Source organism: Coturnix japonica, chromosome 33 (assembly GCF_054131305.1).
Source record: "Coturnix japonica strain WE chromosome 33, WE-NBRP24, whole genome shotgun sequence".
Classification (NCBI taxonomy): Eukaryota; Metazoa; Chordata; class Aves; order Galliformes; family Phasianidae; genus Coturnix; species Coturnix japonica.
The window spans coordinates 1,975,003-1,993,124 of NC_140695.1; the positions used below are offsets into that span (position 1 = coordinate 1,975,003).

An 18,122-nucleotide genomic window follows, 5' to 3' on the forward strand; every position below is an offset into this window, starting at 1 on the left:
GAGACTAGTAGGGGCAGTCCCCTGGCATTCAGTCTTAGCAAACAAAGGGGTCCAAGAGAGCTGGTTGCTATTCAAGAAGGAAGTCTTAAGGGCGCAGGAGCAGGCAGTCCCCCTGAGCCGCAAAATGAGCCGGTGGGGAAGAAGACCGGCGTGGATGAATAGGGAACTGTTCTTAAGGTTGCAGAAGAAGAAGAGAATCTACCACCTGTGGAAGGACGGAAGAGCAACTCAGAATGACTACAAAGAGGCTGGTAAGTTGTGTAGAGGGAAAGTCAGAGAGGCAAAAGCCCAGCTTGAATCTAAGCTGGCCGCTGGGGTAAAAACAAACAAGAAACCCTTTTACAAGTACATCAGCTGTAAGAGGAGGACAAAGGGGAATCTCCATTCTTTACTGGACGAGGCTGGGAATGTGATTACAGACGATAAGGAAAAGGCAGATGTTCTGAATGCCTTCTTTACGTCTGTCTTTAAAAGTCGTCTCGGTCATCCCCAGGGCTCCCCACGCTCTGACCTGGTAGTCTCGGCTGGGGAGCAGACTGAACCCCCTGTGATTCTTGAAGAAGTGGTCAGGGAATTACTACTCCAACTGGACTGCCACAAGTCCATGGGTCCGGATGAGATTCACCCAAGAGTGCTAAAGGAGCTGACGGAGGTGATCGCTGAGCCGCTTTCCATTATCTTTCAGCACTCCCTGTTAATGGGTGAGGTCCCAGAAGACTGGAGGCTTGCCAACGTGACTGCCATTTACAAGAAAGGTTGTAAGGAGGATCCGGGGAACTACAGGCCTGTCAGCCTGACCTCGATGCCAGGGAAGGGAATGGAACGGATAGTCTTGAGGGAGATCATGTGGCAGGTGTGGGAAGACCAGGAGATCCGACCTAGCCAGCATGGGATTGTGAAGGGCAGGTCCTGCTTGACCAATCTGATCTCCTTCTACGATCCTGTGACCCGTCTAATAGATGAAGGAAAGGCTGTTGATGTGCTCTACTTAGACCTCAGCAAAGCCTTTGACACTGTCTCCCATGCTGTTCTCCTACAAAAGCTGGCAGCCCGTGGCTTGGATGAGTACACTCTCGGCTGGGTAAGGAGCTGGCTGGAGGGCCGGGCCCAGAGAGTGGTGGTGAATGGAGTTAAATCCAGTTGGAGACCAGTCATGAGTGGTGTTCCCTAGGGGTTGGTGCTGGGACCTGTCCTCTTCAACATCTTTATTGATGACTTGGATGGGGGCATTGAGTGCACCCTCAGTAAGTTCACAGATTACACCAAATTGGCAGGGAGTGTCGATCTGCCTGAGGGTAGAGAGGCCCTGCAGAGGGATCTGGATAGGCTGGAGAGCTGGGCCAAAGCCAACAGGATGAGGTTCAACAAGACCAAATGCCGGGTTCTGCACTTTGGCCACAACAACCCTGGGCAGCGCTACAGGCTTGGGGCAGAGTGGCTAGTAAATTGTGTTGAGGAAATAGACCTGGGGGTGCTGATTGATGCTCGGCTGAACATGAGCCGTCAGTGTGCCCGGGTGGCCAAGAAGGCCAACGGCATCCTGGCTTGCATCAAAAACAGTGTTACTAGCAGCAAGAGGGAGGTAATTGCCCCCCTGTACTCGGCATTGGTGCAGCCGCACCTTGAGTACTCTGTTCAGTTTGGGGTCCCTCACTGCAAGAAAGACATTGCGGCCCTGGAACGTGTTCAGAGGAGGGCTACGAAGCTGGTGAGGGATCTGGAGCACAGGCCTTATGAGGAGCAGCTGAGGGAGCTAGGATTGTTCAGCCTGGAGAAGAGGAGGCTCAGGGGAGACCTTATAGCTCTCTATAACTTCCTGAAGGTAGGTTGTAGTGAGCTGGGGGTTGGCCTCTTCTCTCGTGTAATCAGTGATAGAACTAGAGGGAATGGTTTTAAGCTGCGTCAGGGGAGATTCAGGCTGGACATTAGGAAGTATTACTTTTCGGAAAGGGTAGTCAGGCATTGGAATGCACTGCCCAGGGAGGTGGTGGAGTCACTGACCATGGGAGTGTTCAAGAAATGCTTCGATGTGGTGCTGAGGAATATGATTTAGCCAGGAAGTATTGGTAATGGTTGGACTAGATGATCTTCTAGGTCTTTTCCAACCTTGATAATTCTGTGATTCAGTGATAATTGCCCCATAAGTGCTTCATACCCGCCCCATAGCTGGCCCATAAGTGCCCCATAGCTGCCCCACAGCAGCCCAATAAGTGCCCCATAAGTGCCCCATAGCTGCTTCATAAGTGCCCCATAGCTGCCCCATACTTGCCCAATATGTGACCCATAAGTGCCCCATTGCTGCCCAATAGCAGCCCCATAAGTGCCCCATAGCTGCTCCATAAGTTCCCCATATGTGCCCATAAGTGCCCTATAAGTGCCTCATAGCTGCCCCATAGATGCCCCATAGCTGCCTCATAACGGAACCAAAAGAGCCCCACAGCTTCCCCATAAGTGCCCCATAAAAGCTCCATAGCTGCCCCATAAGTGCCCCATAGCAGCCCCATAAGTGCCCTATAAGTGCCCCATACCGGCCCCATAGCTGCCCCATAGCAGACCCATATCTGCCCCATATGTGCCTCAAAAGTGCCCCATATGTGCCTCACAAGTGCCCCATATCTGCCCCATAAGTGCCCCATAGCAGCCCCATAAGTGCCCCATAGCAGCCCCATAAGTACCCCATAGCAGCCCAATAACTGCCCCATAGCTGCCACATAGCAGCCCCATAAATGCCCCATAAGTGCCCCATAAATGCCCCATAAGTGCCCCATAGCAGCCCATTAACTGCCCCATAGCTGTCCCTAAGCTGCCACATAGCAGCCACATAAGTGCCCCATAGCTGCCCAATAAGTGCCCGATAGCAGCCCATTAAGTGTCCCATAAATGCCTCATAGCTGCCCCATGAATGCCCCATAGCTGCCCCATAAGTGCCCCATAGATGCCCCATAGCTGCCCCATACCAGCCCCATAAGTGCCCCATATGTGCCCTATAGGTGCCCCATTACTGCCCCATAGCAGCCCCATTACTGTCCCATAGCTGGCCCATAAGTGCCCCATAGCAGCCTCATAAGTGCCCCATAGCAGTCCCATAAGTGCCCCATAGCTCCCCCATAGCTGCCCCATAAGTGCTCCATAGCTGCCCCATAAGTGCCCCATAGCTGCCCCATAAGTGCCCCATAAGTGTCCCATAGCTACCCCATAAGTGGCCAATAGCAGCCCCATAAGTGCCCCATAGCCGCCTGTCACAGGTTACTTAGATTTACCTGTGCCCGTGACAGGGGAAGCCACCCTGTGGGCCCCCCCCCGGGTCCCGGAAAGGAGGGGGAAAAGGGGAATGGGATAAAAACAGCGGCAATCTAAGGAGGAAAAACTTATTTTACTAAATATGATATTGAAATACAAGATAACACAATATAATATAATTGAGGCTAACAAATCGAATGAAACAGAGAGAGAGTCCCCGAAAACCGAGAGGCCGACTGTGAACTCTAGGTGACACGGCTGGAACGCTTCCCACTCTCCGAGAAGTTCGAGAGAAGAAGGAGGGCACTCCAGCCTGGGAACGAGATTATACAGCGTCCTGGTCCCGTGACTTATCATTAACCCTGTTGTTCTCTGGGATATGTAGTCTTCTTCTGTGGACTGCACATTCAATAGAAGTATCCATACTTTACATGATGTTATGATGTGGAATACTGATAGCAAAATTACAAAATTACAAAACCATGACATTCTCCTAGCAGAGGTGTCCTTGGTTCTCATGCTGTTGATCTTGCTCCACTGCTGCTGCTCTGAACAGCTTTTCTTGTATTCCCACAAGCACCAGTGCAGCCACCGCCCTCACGCACCCTGGCCATCCCTTACTCACTTCCTTGGCAATTTGCAGCTCAGGGGTTTGGCAGATGACTTCTTTGCTGGCAGTCCTAAAGGTTCAAAGTCCAGCTGTAATCTCATTTCCCAAATATGTCACTTGCTGTTGAGTTATTTGTGCTTTCTGTAAATCAAGAAACTCAGCAAACTCTCAGTCTATTGTACACAGTCCTTTTGTTGCTGTGGCAGCCACGTGCTGCAGTAAAGTTCCACCCTAGGATGGAGGATCCCAGATCTCAGGCTCACAAGTTGACCATCATTAAGCTGTTCTCACAAACCTGGGTAACACTGTCCAGGTTAACTGAGACTCTTCTCCCTATATCAGGGCTTTCCTATTCAAAGGCAAATAACCTTGGGCTTCCTTTGGCCAAACCAGGCAGAAGAGACATCCCTCAAATCCAGAAGGTAAACTCCATCTTTTTGTTCCTTAACTTGGTTAATAAAGTGCATGGATTTGCCACCACTGAGTGTATCCATTCAACTATTCTAGTACTTGCCCTCAAGTCTTGTACCAAACTACAGCACTTGCTATCAAAATTGGAATCCAAACTCCAAAAAGTTACCTATTATTTCTTTTATCCTCCTACAGTCCCATAGCCTCAAAGGGCACCGCTTTACCCTGCCTAGGCAAGCTCTTGCTTTTAACTTCTATTTGGGGCTTCATTTTTGGCCCTGATGCCCACACCACCAAGTGTGTCATATTTCAGACTGCTGTAACTCCTGGGGGTACAACATTGTTTTGCCCAGTTTGTGTTAAAGCCAGAGTTACAGTTTTTAATCAGTCAATATTGTTGCACTCTTAGCTCCAGTTTTATTCAATTTCTTGCCTTCAATTACCCGCCCCAGTCCCCTGAAATCATCTTTGATAGCCTTCAGGCTTTTGTAACTAACTTCTTCACTGCCAGCCTGAACTATCAGCAGGGGATAGTAGTCAGAAAAGCAGATCAGACTGGGAAGTCTCCCAGCAATGTCCCTGACCGGTGCCCCGGGGAGGGAGCACACCTCCCTGTGGGTAGGGTCAGGCCGGCATATAGGGCCTTCCATTCCTCGCAGAAGGGAGTCACCTATGACGACTACCCTTCTATCCTTCCGTGTGGAAGAAGTTTTGAGGCACGGGTGTGTCCGCTTCCCCCGAGGCACCCTCACAGGTGGGGCTGCTTCCACATCGGCATTCACCTCTCCCTCGGGTTCCAGGGCCCCAAACCTATTTTGCAGAGGCACCTGGGGAGCCAAGCATGGTCGTGGGGGGGGACTCCCACTTCGCCGAGCTGCCGGTACCTGTTTCCACCCATCCTTTTCTCTCAGACTACTTTGGTCTGACTGGCAACTGCAGGATAGAGGCTCTGCCGACAGTCCCACACCCCCTACCTCTACATTTGTATTGGTAGGGGTAAGGGAGGACTGAGTGCTCAGTGCTACAGGAGCACAGTCCATCTGCACACTCCTTTCTATCGCCTATTCGCAAGGTGACCGGGGGCAACATGCTTCTTGGGGAGCCTCAGCTGTGTGCCTGGATCCCGGGGCCGATAGGGCCTGGCACCACCCATCAATTTCAATTTCACAGTCCTTAATGGACCCCAGCCTCTCCTGTTCAGATGCTCTGATTGTCTGCAGTCTAACTACCTCCTCCCTAAGCTCCACCACAAGGCTGAGCAGCTCATCTAGCTGCTCACACCGCACATAAGTTGCATCCTTCCCATCCTCTCCTGGCAGCAGCAGGTTGAGGCACTCCTGGCAGCCAGAGACCTGAACTGCCACATCTTGGAGCAGACCCTCTGTTTGGGTTGCCACAGTCTTTGCACGGGAAGCCCGTTTCCTGGTGAGGACCATGTTTGAAGTGTTAGCATCAGGTCCTGTCAACAGAAGAGCAAGTTACCTGAGAAAAGACAAGAGTACTGACCCGTGCTCACACAGGATGCAGCCTCCACTCCCACTGCTGCCTTATTGAGTGGGTAGCCCAGGCAGCCCTCAAACACTGACTACCTCCAAACTAGGTGCTCAGAACAGCTTTTCACACCTTCTGTGTTGTGTGGGCGGGAACTAGTTCCCACCCACTCTGGCCTCTCTTTATCCACACAGCAAATGGGTGTCTCTCTGTGCACATGAGACGCTCCTGGGCATAGCTGTCTCTCTACAGCACCATCCACTTTTATGAGCTCCCTGTGTCCCAGGAACGTGGCCCAGCTCAACAGCAGATGATCTCATTTTTATTCTTCCCACTCATCTCCCCTCACATTTCCCTGGGTCCTCAAGGTCAACATTTCCTGAAAGACAACAGCATCATGACTGTGTTTTGAAATCCGCTCAATTAGCCACCACATGTCCAGTGGTCAGTGACTGATGGAGACATATAGCGAGTGCTACTAGAGTTCGTTTGATGAAGCACAAAGGGCACCCAGGCAAGGACAGGGAGGTTTGGACTTTCCCTGTGCAGGACAGTGATCCACCTGAGACAGTGCAGGAATCTCATCCCTTGACAGAAATCCTGGAGCTGAAATGGGATTCAGCTCCCCACAGAACCACAGGAGCTGGGATTCCTCTGATTCAGTTCAGAAGAGCACAAGGAGTTGCCTGCATGTGAGCTCCTGCTCTGAGTCCTCGGTCCTTCAGCTGGGAGGCAGCTGCTCACACACAGACACTGGGTGATGCCCAAGGTGCCTGGGCTGCTCCTGATGTTTGCAGGTGCTTGTAAACCATGTGGGAAATCCCTGAGATAGACAGCTCCTTCCTGGGCATCAGCTGAGGGCCAGAAAGGGGATAGCACCAGCTGTCTGGTGTATTCACACGCATCTGCAAGAGCAGCACAGGGCCTTCAGCAAAGCCATGCCCATGGAGTGTCCGTGTTGCTACGTCGAATCCAAGACCCACGATCCGTCTAATGTCTGTGTTTCACCTTCTGCACACTGATACCATAGATGATCTGCAGGCCTGAGCTCCTGTTTGGACCACAGGGACACAGTTACATGGCTTCCACAACTTCACTGTAGCACAAGGGGAATACAGAGTCTTAACAAAGGTTGGGTGAGGAGTCAAGGAAGGGCAACTGCCCTCTGTGAGAGTGCACTGAGATCTGCCTGAGGATGGAAGAGCAGACAGGTCAGAGCTAAGGGAAATGGCCAACAGAGGAGACCATCAGTGTCTGTTCCTGTCTTCTTTTCATGGAGAGCAAGTGGAAGGTGCCCTCTGCAGACATATGGGAGTCTCATGTTGTCAGGCCATTGGCCCTTTTGGGAGCCTTTTTCCCTCCAGTATCTGCTGCAGGGACAGCACAGCAGGGCATGTGCCATCCAGAAGATTTGTGCAGAGCACAGATGGGAGATTCTTGACCAAGCCATGGAGGAACCAAACAGGAGAGGTTCTCTGCTGGATCTCATACTCTCCGTCAACAAAAGTCTGGTGGGATCTCTGAAGGTCGAAGGGGCATCAGGCCATGTACAAGAAGCAAATGGATCTCGTTTTGTTTATTTATTTATTTATTTATTTATTTTGAGTCCGTAAGCTTAAAAGATATTCATTAATGTCAATAAAATTGAGACAAAGAATTAAAGACAAAGATTGAAATCAATGAAAATTTGTTAACCATTCTCAACATGAGAAAACCTCATGAGTATTGTTCCATTATAAGTTGTAAATATGTATCTTTGAGGTGATTTTATGTCTTTTTTTTTTTTTTTCTTTTTTTCTTTTTCTGAAACTACGATGTTTTCCAGAACTGTGTTTGCTGGACACAAATGCCTTCAGGTTCAGGGACACAGACAGCGGTGCCAGTGCCAATGCCCTGAGACTATAGCCCGGCTCCCGCTGCTGCTCTTCCCTGCTGTCTATTTGATGTCCCTCGTGCTCCAGGTGTCTCCAGCTCTCCTAAATAAATGGCTGTCGTTAAGGGCATGTTTTCAGCAGGCCATTTAGACACATGCTCTTGCCACAGCCTGCCAGATTTCCCCACCCCTTGCTCTTTGTTCAGACAGATAACTCCCAATTATCTGTCTGATTTCTGACTTTTAGGGGGATGACTCAAATTTGCTCCATCTCGCCAAAGTCTGATGGACTGTGTTGTCAACTCCTTCACCGTGATTCTACCTATCCCTTCTTATCTTTTCTTTTTCTCTTACTTTTTCTATGTCGTTTTCTTCTCCTTTTTCTTTCCTTTACCTTTTCCCTTTCCCTTTCCATATCCTTTTTTTTTCCTTTTCATTTTCCTTTTTCTTTTTCTATTTCTATTTTTCTTTCACTTTCTCTCTTTTAATTTTTCATGCTTCAAAGAAAGCATGAATTCTGTAAGTTGTTCATTAATGTCAGTAGAAGTGAAAAAAAGAGTTGAAGACAAAGATAGAAATCAAGAAGAATGTGTTAACCCGTCTCAAAGTGAGAAATACTCACGAGTCCTGTTCAGTGTTGATACCTCCCAACTCCCTGGCTGATCTATCCCAGGGAGATTACTGGAATTTGCTCCATTCCTCAAAAGTCTGTTGTCAGCTCCTTTACCGTGATTCTGTCTATCCCATCCTATCTGTGTCTAACTCATTTCTTGTGTAAATATTACCTATGAAAGATAAACCTCAATAGAAGCAGCTTGGACACGGCATACAGTTGATCACTGTGTTTTACTGTTCATTCAATTACATCACCTTTCCTTCTCTTTGTTGGCCATAAATAAAGAGAATTCTTTCTTTTTCCATGTGCAGCTGGTTCTCTGTGGAAAGCCAGTGGGAGTTGGTACAAAGTAGGTTTAACACTGAGCGGGTGATGGCAGAAGAGAAGAGTGATGTGAGGAAAAGTGATGCAAGTCCCATGGGGCCAATGAGAGTAGAAGCGAGGTGGGGAGATTGAGGAGGAACTTTCTCCACACAGAAACAGAATAGAACTCACTGGGGACATCCTGGATTGACATCAGTTGCAAAGTGCTTCTTTTACTTCCTGTATAAAACAAACTATAAACAAATAGACAATAACTGCATTTTGGATTCTTGCTCTTTAAGCTGTCTCCATGTTGCTGAACAAGTTCTGAAAACCTGAAGAAGATAACAGGAAGGCAAGAGGCACAAGAGGCTCTTTAGTTAATAATGGGCCACAGGGCACATTTGGTGCTGAGTCCATCAACCTCCAGTGCAGAGAGAAGTTTGCACAAAGAACTCAGCAAGACAAAGTCAAAAGTAACAGTGAAGATTCTTGGAGTATTAATGGGCCCACTGAGGGCCATTACCAAGTAAGCTTCCCAAGGCACTAATTAGAGCAGATAATTGGAAGCCATGACTCCAGTCAGGCAAAGGCACTGGCATGGTGGCTCTGATGCTAAGAAAATCCTTCTTTGTCTTAAGAAGCAAACAGGACAAGCCCTGATTCCCAGACCTTTGGCAGGGAGATCCTGTCTCTCATGTTGGCTCAGGGCCCTTCCTGGGGCAGTGGGATGGAGGTCTGTATGATGTTTAATGAAAGACATGGGGACAGAAGATCCCAGGCTCTGCATGGGGTGCAAGGACGGTGTGAAGTTCATGTCCCATATGGGCCCTGTGTATCATCGCTGGATGTGGGTTGAGAGAAGGGCCCAGTCTGAACAAGCAGTCAGTTCCAATGAAACTCTGAACTTCATAACAGAAACATGGTGGGATTGCTCCCATGACTGGAGCACTGCAATGGATGGCTACAAACTCTTCAGGAAGGATAGGCAAGGAAGGAGGGGTGGTGGTGTGGCTCTCTACGTTAGGGAATTCTTTTATGCTACCGAGATTGTTACTGGGGATGATAACATTGAATCCCTATGGATCAATGTTATCAGATCAGAGGAAGGGCTGACAAGGCAGACATCCTGGTGGGCGTCTGTTATAGACCGCCAAACCAGGATGAAGTGACAGATGAGGTATTCTACAAGCAGCTGGCACGAGCTGCACAGTTGTCAGCCCTTGTCCTTATTGGGGACTTCATCTTCCCTGTCATATGCTGGGAGTATAGCACGGCACAGAAGAAGCACTCTAGGAGGTTTCTGGAGTGCATAGAGGATGCCTTCCTGATGCAGCTGGTCAGAGAACCCACAAGAGGAAATGCCCCACTAGACCTGCTGTTTGCAAACAGGGAATGTCTGGTGGGAGATGTGGAGGCTGAAGGCTGCCTTGGACAGCGTGACCATGAAATGATAAATTTCTCAATTCATGGTGAAACTTGGAGGGGGAATAGTAAAACTGCTACCTTGGACTTCCAGAGGGCGGACTTTGAATTGTTCAAGAGACTAGTAGGAGCAGTCCCCTGGCATTCAGTCTTAGCAAACAAAGGGGTCCAAGAGAGCTGGTTGCTATTCAAGAAGGAAGTCTTAAGGGCGCAGGAGCAGGCAGTCCCCATGAGCCAGTGGGGAAGAAGACTGGCGTGGATGAATAGGGAACTGTTCTTAAGGTTGCAGAAGAAGAAGAGAATCTACCGCTTGTGGAAGGAGGGAAGAGCAACTCAGAATGACTACAAAGAGGCTGGTAATTTGTGTAGAGGGAAAGTCAGAGAGGCAAAAGCCCAGCTTGAATCTAAGCTGGCCGCTGGGGTAAAAACAAACAAGAAACCCTTTTACAAGTACACCAGCTGTAAGAGGAGGACAAAGGGGAATCTCCATTCTTTACTGGACGAGGCTGGGAATGTGATTACAGACGATAAGAAAAAGGCAGATGTTCTGAATGCCTTCTTTATGTCTGTCTTTAAAAGTCGTCTCGGTCATCCCCAGGGCTCCCCATGCTCTGACCTGGTAGTCTCGGCTGGGGAGCAGACTGAACCCCCTGTGATTCTTGAAGAAGTGGTCAGGGAATTACTACACCAACTGGACTGCCACAAGTCCATGGGTCCGGATGAGATTTCTTGCCAGAGTAACCTGGCAGGTACAAGAATTTCTGTATTCCTGCTTGTTTTCTTAGCTTATGTTTAATTAATCCAAAAAAGGAAACCTTTTCTCGTTGGGCAGTAGCATCTACTACTGTTACAAAACCATCTATGGGTAGTAAGACGCACCCATATCCACCAGAAAACGAACCTCAATATCCTGCTTTCCTAAATGCAATTTCCCATTGCAGTTTGCACACTGCTTTCCTTCCAGTGAGGTCACCCCCAAGTACATTGCCCGGTGCAACTCAAGGGTAGGTATGGCCAGCCATACGGACCACAAACCCACACAGAACCACAAGGTATCGCTGCACAGAAGACTTATGAGGACCCTTAGACAAGGATCTGGGGAAAGTCGTATTCTTACAGCAGCTTCTGGGTAAAGCTCCTACCCACAGCTCGGTTCCATTGCAAGAGTTCTGTTCAACACAGAATGTCCTCTGGTGCTGTACCGGAGATTGCCTCTTGCTGGGACATACTCGTGGGGGAGTGGAGTGAAAGGAACGCCAGGACAGCAAGGGAGGGATGCCTGAGCACAGGGGTGTGCGAATGTCCCCAGCGAAGGAAGCAAAGAGAGCCGGCAGAAAGCGATGCTTCATTAGCGTAACATAAACACCCATCCCTTCCCCCCTTCCCCCCTCCCACGGGTGCAGATGTGCCATGAGAACGAGCTGTGAAACTGCCAAGCGCCTGGCAGCCGGCTCGGGGCGTGCTCGCTGCGGGAATTCCTGCCTTCCTGAGCCTGTGCGGAAGAGGCGAGAGCTTGTCTGGAAGCCATCCGGGCAGCACCGCGGTGGCAGGAGGTGCACCAAGGCCGTCCTGCGGCCAGCTCCGGGCTGAGGGCACTCGGCGTCCTCTGCTCTACGCGACTCCGAGGAGCCCGGCTACCTGCACCAGAGCTGGGAGCAGCCTGCTCCGCACCCAAGGTAGGTGCCCTTCGTGGCTCGTGCAGAGGAGCGCACGCTTCCTGCCCCCTGCCAGCAGCACCGGGAGAGGAGCGGGGAGCGGCCCCGGACGGGGCGGAACCCGCACTGCCGTACCCCAGGCGGGACCCTGGTCCCGGCTCCAGCTCCCGCTCAGCGCAGCAGGTTTGCTGGCCCAGACGGGCTGCAACCAGGGCAGCAGTTCATGCAGCCCGGGCTGGGCTCCGAGGGGCACGGGAACGGGCTGGGAGCTGGGGCAGTGAGGAAGGGAGCAGAGGAGGTCAGCGTGCTCTGCTGCCCGGTTGGATCTCTGTAACACAGCGCAGCTGGGGCTGCAGTTCTTCCTCTGGGCCACGGGAGACACGAGACGGCCTCGCTCTGCAGCTCTGCACGCGTGGATTGATGGAAGCTTTAAACCCCCCGATGACTCCTTTGCAGTGTCTTAATGTGAAGCCTCCAAGTGGAAATTTGCACTCACCCTGCTCCTCCTCCCCGGCAGCCCCCAGCTTCTCTTCGGGGACCCTGCAGGCAACATGTGCCTCTGGCGACCCTTGAAATGGCGTTACCTTTTGTTTGCTGAGCGCTTGCCTGATGGCTCAGCTGGGGTTGTGCAAACCCCTGGCAAGGCTTTTGTTGAGTATGTCCCGGCAGCTGCAGATGCCTTGAGCACACAGCTGCGGGCCCTGAGCACGTTCAGCATCTGCAGCAGCTCCGGCACTGGGCTCTGGAACAGACGATGAGAAGCTGGCAGCCTGTGGGCTGACTGCATCGGCTGGTGGTGGCTGTGACCGTCACAGGCTGGTTTGGCTGCAGTGCTGTCAGATACTCTCTCTTCTCAGGAGATGGAAAAATAATCTCCGTGTGGTTGGATGTTTTGTTGATTTATTGTTGTGTTTAAGTAAGCCATCCTATTTATTTGAGAAGTGTGAACCATCCAGTTGACTCCTCGCCGTTTTGCACTTCCTTACCTGAGGAATGTGAGCCATCACCACTTTTAGGTAACATCAGCAGTAGGTGGTTTTGAGAACTACATCAGTCACCTTTACAGAGTACTTTTCCCAACCCTTTTCTGAGGGCTTGCTTGATTTCAGCAAGCCCAGGGCTACTTCCACTCCTGAGAGGATGTACGGACATCTGCCAGAGGATTTAATCCATTTGCCACCAGGTGTTCCCTCATGGATCTGTGGAGGTGGTGCTCCAGCAGGCTGCTCTGCTGGCAGCTGCCATCTGTGCTGAGGCTTGCTATGATTGTGTGTTGGGGGCTGCATTCACGGTGTTCTTCCATAAACCAGGTGCTTTTCTGCACCTCCTGCTGGATGGTTGGATGACCATACCATTTTCTAACAGTATTTCTGCATCCCTTTCCTGGGTAGCCGTCCCCTTTAGGCGTGCTTGCAGTCAATCAAAAGATCCCCCAGTTGGCACAGGCTGTCCTTGTTGTATGTCCTCAACTTCCTTCACCACTCAGACCTCCAATGAAACTCCCCTTTCCCATTCCTCCTGTATCACTCTTCAGTTTCCTTAACTGCAGCTAGGGCAGGCAATAAGCCGTCATTCTGCTGCCTCTGTTTGCCTTAACTGTGTAGAGGCAGTGCCTTTAATTAGTGCTATGGGTGCAGTTTTGCATCTGTTTGGAGCCAAACCCTACAGGTGGAGGATGTGTGGCCTAAAGGATTGTAGGCGACTCGGGGAGGTCTTCATTTATTGTGTGAATAAGCATTACCTGCACAACTTGCACCACGTAGTGCAGCAGAAATATTGTGCTATATCAGTCGCTTTTGATTCTGGGAGGACCAGTGAAGTTCTCCTTTGCTTCATATGTCACTTCCAAACCCGACACGATGCTGATAACACCTTTCCCATTTTGCATCCTATTACTGCCCCAGTGACCTCTGCTTGCCGCTCAACTACAGCAGTTGCCACGAGAACATTCACAGAAGAATTTGGGATGCGCTTCATGTCTCTTGTCATCGGTTTGTTTCCCTTCTTGCCATCCTGCAGACTTTGCCCATTGGTCACAAGTGGATCCAAACACAGCATACACTCCTAAGGGAGAAGCAGGACTATATTTGTTGATATAATAGGGATATGCTGTAGTGATTTAACAGTGACACAACAGGATCGGAGGTGGCTGGATACACTTGGTTATTTACTGCATGGAGGGTAGGGTTACGCACACACCTACAGGAGGCCCTCCCATTGAGTCACGAGGCTCAGAGTAGTTCCCCTTTTTTTCTCATGTCTTCAGTCCACAGAGGTAAGGAGCTAGGATGTGGCTGGATCCTCTCCTAGTCCCAAGCTTGGTCAAGGCTTTGTGTGGAAGGAATCATACGTGCACAGTCCCTCTAAGACAGAACCTTAGAGAATACATGAAAGCTCCAAAGTAACCACGGGTGTCTTACAGAAGATCTGTATTGAGAAGGAGTCTTGATGTCAAACTGCAAGGGATCTCTGTGCAGGTGTGAGCTGCAGAAACAGCCCTGCTCGAGGGCAGGTCCTGTGGTGCAGCCCGCTGCTGTGCAGCAGAGCTGGAGGGGCACTTGGGCTGCTCCCTCTTTTGGGGTAAGATGACTGCCTCCTTGCCGTGCTTTGTCTTAAGTCCCCTCTCAGTCTCAGCTGTTGAACTAAGTGTCAGCTACCAGTTGTTTCAGCCTCCCAGTCTGAGACAGCTTTGTGACGGTTCATCTCTTTGAGCCAGATTGTTTCCTGTGATGCAGCTCATTGTCTTCCTCTGCAAGGCTGGGCAGTGCCCTGCAGAAGGGCTGAGCTGGGACTGGGACTGCTGCATTCCCTCACAGCTCCCCTGCCATTTCTCTTCTCTCTGCAGGCTCCAGTTCAACTTCTGCCTTCCAGCCGTGATCATCCCAGCCTGCAGGAGAGCAGCAAATGGCTGCAGCACATCCAGTTGAGGTAGGGGTTGGGGAAGCAGGCAGGAGAGGCCAAGGGGCCAGGGATGTGAATGCAGGGGAAGAGGGAGATGCCCTCAGCCAGCGTGTGTGTTCGGGACAGAAAAGCAGCTGGGGTGTGAGGTTCTGTCCTGTGCGAGCTGCTTGCCTGGGCCTTGGCTGTTCCCAGCAAGGAGCCTCTTTGTTTGCAGGAGCCCGTGAGCTTTGAGGAGGTGGCCGTGTATTTCAGCAGGGAGGAGTGGGCGCTGCTGGACCCTGTGCAACGAGAGCTCTACCGGGACGTGATGTTGGAGACATACCAGTGTGTGGCCTCGCTGGGTGAGAGCTTGTCTGCCTTTCCTCCTCGTTAGGGCACATTTGGCTGTGCAGAATGAGCCTCTGCAAGCCGGGCCTTGAATAAACACCATGCAGCTACATATTGACTTACACCACAGAGCCAGCAAGAAAGGAGATACTGAAAAGCGTGAGTTTCAGAAGGGATTAGTATGCACGGCACTCTGATCAAAGCCACAGAGTCAGTGCTGGCAAGCAGGCATCAGCCAGGAGGGAGAAAACCAGCCCTTGTGTTGTGTGTTGCTTGGTGCCACCAGCTCCAGCTCACAGATGAATCCCTCGTTACTGCTATGGAACTGAGGATTTTCCATGCAATTGCCATCAACATTTTGATGCCTTGACCACTGGTAGATTGTAAGAAAACAAATAAGCTGTTGTAAAGTTAATTTGAAAGAAAAAATATCCCTTCACAATGTTCAGAGATGTCAAAACATTCTTTGCTCCAAGGGAAGCTGTAGGCACAGTGTCATTTAGACCTAAATGGTGGTTTCTCCTTGGGGAGGGGCACAGAGTGGAACTGTTGAACAGGCACTGTGCCAGCATGAGGGAAATGCTCTCTTGTTCCCTGTTTCTCTCCCTGAAGCTCCACTTCCAGCCCCCAAGCCCGTGGTGATCTCCCTGCTTGAAAGAGGGGAAGACCCCTGGATCCCCGATGTGCATAGCCCTGAGGCCATGCCAGGAGACCTCAGCCCAGGTGAGGTGGTGGAGGGAAGGGGAATGTTGGGGCTGTAAGAGCCTTCTCTGCCTGTGTTTTATTTTGGGCACCGTGTGCTATTGCTGCATTTCCTCTGTCATCCAGCAGCTGATGGGATCAGAAATACAAAGGAGGTTCTGCAGAGAAATTGTGTAGCGGAAATGCAGCGGAATTGCATCTCTGAGGAAGAAATCAGAAGGGATGTCCAGGAAGTCCTGCAGCAAGGTTAGGGTGAGCACATCAAGAAGCCCCTGGGAAAGCATCTGGGAATGACACCGAGGAACCCAGTGGACTTCAACATAGGTCCAAAGCAGCCTGAGGAAACCAGGAGCAAGGATGTGTGCCAGATGAAAAAGCAGAATCCATGCACTGAGTGTGAGAAAAGCTTTAAACTGGATTCCAGCATCACTAGCCACCAGTGCACGCACTCAGCAAAGAGGCATTACGAGTTCTGTGATTCTGCAGAGAGCATGAAATGGAGACTCCACCCCACTGGCCAGCAGTGCATGTACACAGGAGAGAGAGCCTTTGAGTGCTCTGACTGTGGAAAGACTTTTACGGACAGTGGGAGCCTCACTTCCCACCAGTGTATCCACAGAAGAGAGAGACTGTACAAGTGCCTTGAGTGTGGGAAGAGCTTCAAAACCAGTTCCAGCCTCACCATCCACCATCGCATCCACACAGGAGAGAGACCATTTAAGTGCACTGATTGTGGGAAGAGCTTCAAAAAGAGTTCCAGCCTCACTGTCCACCATCATATTCACACAGGAGAGAGACCCTGCAAGTGCTCTGAGTGTGGGAAGAACTTCAGTAGCAGCTCTGAACTGAAGGTGCACCAGCGTGTCCACACAGGAGAGAGACCATATAAGTGCTCTGAGTGTGAGAAGAGCTTCATAAGCAGTTCTAATTTGAAGCTCCACCAGCGCATCCATACAGGAGAGAAACCCTATAAGTGTCCTGAGTGTGGGAAGAGCTTCAGAAGCAGCTCTGAACTGAAGCTCCACCAGCGTGTCCACACAGGAGAGAGACCATATAAGTACTCTGAGTGTGAGAAGAGCTTCACAAGCAGTTCTGATTTGAAGCTCCACCAGCGCATCCACACAGGAGAGAGACCATATAAGTGCTCTGAGTGTGGGAAGAGCTTCATAAGCAGTTTTAATTTGAAGCGCCACCAGAGCATCCACACAGGAGAGAGACCCTGCAAGTGCTCTGAGTGTGGGAAGAGCTTCAGAAGCAGCTCTAAACTGAAGGTGCACCAGCATGTCCACACAGGAGAGAGACCATATAAGTGCTCTGAGTGTGGGAAGAGCTTCATAAGCAGTTCTAATTTGAAGCTCCACCAGCGCATCCATACAGGAGAGAAACCCTATAAGTGTCCTGAGCGTGGGAAGAGCTTCAGAAGCAGCTCTGAACTGAAGGTGCACCAGCGTGTCCACACAGGAGAGAAACCCTATAAGTGTCCTGAGTGTGGGAAGAGCTTCAAAGGGAGTTCTGAATTGAAGCTCCACCAGCGAATCCACACAGGAGAGAAACCCTATAAGTGTCCTGAGTGTGGGAAGAGCTTCAGAAGCAGCTCTAAACTGAAGGTGCACCAGCATGTCCACACAGGAGAGAGACCATATAAGTGCTCTGAGTGTGGGAAGAGCTTCATAAGCAGTTCTGATTTGAAGCTCCACCAGCGCATCCACACAGGAGAGAAACCCTATAAGTGTCCTGAGTGTGGGAAGAGCTTCAAAAGCAGCTCTGAACTGAAGCTCCACCAGCGTGTCCACACAGGAGAGAAACCCTATAAGTGTCCTGAGTGTGGGAAGAGCTTCAAAAGGCGTTCTGAATTGAAGATGCACCAGTGCATGCACACAGGAGAGCGACCCTATAAGTGTCCTGAGTGTGGGAAGAGCTTTAAAAGGCGTTCTGAGCTGACGCTGCATCAGAGCATCCACAAGAAAAAGAGACCCTGTGAGTGTCCTGAGTGTGGTAAGAGCTTCAAAGGGAGTTCTGAATTGAAGCTGCACCAGCATATGCACACAGGAGAGAGACCATAGCTTCTGTTGGACATTTTAGAACATTTTGGCCAGGCCTGCATGCAGGGAGATGCCTGGGAACTTGTCTTTTCTCTCCCTCAGAGAATCCCATCTGCTGTGTTACCAGAATGTCTGCACCAGTGAGCTGAAATGGCAGGAAGCCTTGAGTGTGAGAAGGGCTTTGTGCCGAGCAGAGAGCTCCTCACACTCCCAGAAGAACTTCATGCAAAGCTCAGTCCTCATTAAACATTGCAGTCCACAGGACAGGTAGCTACTAGGAGTGCATCTCCTGCAGGAAGAGTTTCTCTCAGGGCTGGTGCCTCATTTCTCATGGGAAAACCCCCAGCAGGAGAGACTCTCAGGATGCTGGAGAGCCCAGGGATGAGGGAGACCAATGCTTCTCCCCATGCAGGAACAGTTTGCAAAGGAGACGGCATCACCGACACCCTCTGCAGAAGGGACTTAACCCAGGAGCTTCAGATGGCCTTTCCTTGCTGCCCAAAGCACTTCTCTCACCATGCCCACT

At 50.6% G+C, this 18,122-nt stretch overlaps 1 long non-coding RNA gene and 1 pseudogene across 2 annotated transcripts; both read left to right on the top strand.

The window, feature by feature from the left end:
- LOC146755342 (uncharacterized) overlaps window positions 1-18,122 on the top strand; it is a 58,731-nt pseudogene extending 40,609 nt beyond the window's left edge.
- LOC146755343 (uncharacterized) lies at window positions 11,458-15,531 on the top strand. 2 transcript variants are annotated; one of them, XR_014938156.1, is made up of 4 exons: window positions 11,458-11,645; window positions 14,470-14,552; window positions 14,740-14,866; window positions 15,465-15,531. It is a non-coding gene; the product is annotated as an uncharacterized LOC146755343 (long non-coding RNA). The 2 variants fall into 2 exon arrangements; XR_014938155.1 differs by lacking the exon at window positions 11,458-11,645 and having other exon boundaries at window positions 14,362-14,552.